We start from the raw sequence: 2,746 nt of genomic DNA, 5'->3' as shown, positions 1-2,746 counted from the left end.
TTCCTGGGCCTGCAGCACTCCTCTGAGTCCCTCTCTGTCTCTCACTATGGCAGCTATGCCCATCTCCAAGTCAGCTCGACCTCTCGTGATCTCCGCTACTCCTCTCTCCAAGTCAGCTCGACCTCTCGTGATCTCCGCTACTCCTCTTTCCAAGTCAGCTCGACCTCTCGTGATCTCCGCTACTCCTCTCTCCAAGTCAGCTCGACCTCTCGTGATCTCCGCTACTCCTCTCTCCATTTCAGCTCGACCTCTCGTGATCTCCGCTACTCCTCTCTCCATTTCAGCTCTCCCTCCCTGTGGTTCTTCCTTCCACTTCTCGGTTTCAGCCAGTCTGACGGTTAGTTCCCGTATTTTCTCAACAAGATTTTTGACTCCTGCCTCCCAGTCTTTTTTTATTCTCTCCACTCGCATTTTCTCCAGTTTGGTTTGATATATACTAACTTAACCAAGAATGATGGTACACAACTGTAAGCGTACTTGTGAGTCTTTTGGAAGATGGGTGGTTTTACCCCATGCTCTCCTTTTGCCAGCTAGAGACCATCCTCCACTCTCTTCTTCCTTAATGTTATATTTTGTCAGAATCTCATCCTTTACCTTCATTAAATGGAGCTTTTCCCATATAGCCTCTGACATGTTTTTAGCCATTTCCTCAATTGTCTCACTAGGTGGTTCTGTACCACCCCTCTCTGTGGTGGTTTTTATTGGAGGACTGGATGGTTCTGTGCCCTCCTGTTCTTTGGTATCTTTCCTACAGGTAGTAGGACTGGATGCCATTTTTGTGATTTTGCAGTAAGAGGTTCAAACAGACCTTTCAAGCAAGTAAGGATGTTTTCTTTTCACCGGAGACAGGGAGTGAAATATGGGAAAACTAGCACAAGGACGTTGTAAGGAGCGAAAGACTGTATCGCCGCCGAATGGTGAGAGAGAGAAGGGAGGGGGAGAGAGCTGAGTCCTGTAGTATCTCCAGTAGCAGTGAGTGTTCAAGTGAACTTTATGACACTCTTTTATCTTGTTGATGCCCGATGGATCAATCGTGCAGGCGTACCTAATCGTCCCTATATTAGGCCGTAACACCCCAAGTCATCTGACACCAAATCGCTAGGCATGTTTATGACACCTACGTCTGACACCATTTAGATGAAATGGTCGTAGCTTTTCAGCTATCCTCATCATTTAGGGGGGAGGAGTTCTCTCTGTTCGCACCAAAGAGATTAAACGAGTCAGCCCCAAAGCCATGAAGGTGGTCCAGCTGTTACGTCTCAGGAAGATATTCAGTGGTGCCTTTGTCAAAGTGAACCCACCATGGCCATGCTGAAGATAGTGGAACCATATGTGGCCTCCAGATTCCCCAACCTGAATTCGGTGCGTCGGTGCGTGTGCTGATTCAGGACAGGTCAAGATCAACAAGCGACGAGTGCCTCTCACTGACAACATCCTGACTGAACAGCACATGGGCCAGGACATCATCACCCGTCTGGACGACGTAGTCCATGACAACTACGCTGTGGCGAAGAACCTCCTAGCGGTCAACAACTTCCTGTGTCCTTTTAGGCTGTCCGTGGCTCGCCATGTGGCCCGGAACACGGCAGGTCTCCTGAAGGACATTGGGAGCCCAGGGCCCAGGGCGTCGGACATCAACTTCATCAGATATCATCAGACAGCTCAACTGAGGCCGCCTGGCGCTCTCAACTATTGATACGTTAACAGAGAGGCAGCAGCCAAATTTATGTTGTATTCGTACCCCAGTCCATTTTTGAAGAGGAGAGAGAGAGAGAGAGAGAGAGAGAGAGAGAGAGATGTGCATGTGGGATACTCTCAGGATACTCTCACCGACGTACCTGATTGGACAACATGGATAGACTGACCATACCCCTCTCTGGACTAAGTTGTCATTGGTCTTCTCCGAACCACCAGTTCACTGCTGGTGCCCTCCTCTCTCTATGGGCGTTTAGTTTAGTCTCCCTCCTCTCTCCCTCTTTCTCTCTCTCTCCATCTCTCTCTATGGGCCTTTAGTTTAGTCTCCCTCCTCTCTCTCTCTCTCTCTCTCTCTCTCTCTCTCTCTCTGTCTCTCTCTCTCTCTCTCTCTCTCTCTCTCTGTCTCTCTCTCTCTCTCTCTCTCTCTCTCTATGGGCGTTTAGTTTAGTTTATGGTCTGGGAGTAGAACTGAGACTTACACATGAGATGCCAACTGCATCAAAATGATTTCCCTTGTTCTCTGTCTATGGGACATAATTAGACTTACTACAGTATGTAGGCTTTGTAATAAAAAAATAAACGTGTTCTTCCATGGATTTTTACACTGCTAAATATTCAGCAATGTTTCGTTTGTCCCTCTGGGTGGAGCATTTGTGCATGAACTTGAAATGTACTTTTTTTTCACAAATGATAAAACGACCGAATGAAACAGCAGAAGAGGGTGCTGATGAGAAAGGTTACAGAAGGGCACAACGATAATCAAACAGTCATATTTCTTTCATGAAAGGCTCACGAAGGGGAGAGCGATACATCTTGTCACACTTTTTGCTTTCACTTCAATTTCCCGGTCTTAGTACATTTTCCATATTCAATTGAATAATCAATCAATCAATCAATCAAAGCTTTATTTGTATAGCGCATTTCATACCCAGAGGCAACACAATGCGCTTTACAGAGAACAAGGGAGGTGGGTATACGACCCACCCCTACATATTCCAGAGGGAAGCAAAAAAACAGTAATCACCCGGGGGCCAGATAAGTGAGCTGTAAA

At 46.9% G+C, this 2,746-nt stretch overlaps 1 pseudogene across 1 annotated transcript; it reads left to right on the top strand.

Moving 5' to 3' along the window:
* The first annotated feature begins 451 nt into the window (after nucleotides 1–451).
* LOC311310238 (large ribosomal subunit protein uL30-like) lies at nucleotides 452–1,696 on the top strand (annotated as a pseudogene). Its single transcript has 2 exons — nucleotides 452–457; nucleotides 1,178–1,696. The product of its transcript is annotated as a large ribosomal subunit protein uL30-like (transcript).
* Nucleotides 1,697–2,746: the final 1,050 nt, after the last annotated feature.

Source organism: Borostomias antarcticus (genome assembly GCF_949987555.1).
Source record: "Borostomias antarcticus genome assembly, chromosome: 6".
Classification (NCBI taxonomy): domain Eukaryota; kingdom Metazoa; phylum Chordata; class Actinopteri; order Stomiiformes; family Stomiidae; genus Borostomias; species Borostomias antarcticus.
This window is presented reverse-complemented; position numbering and strand designations above follow the sequence as displayed.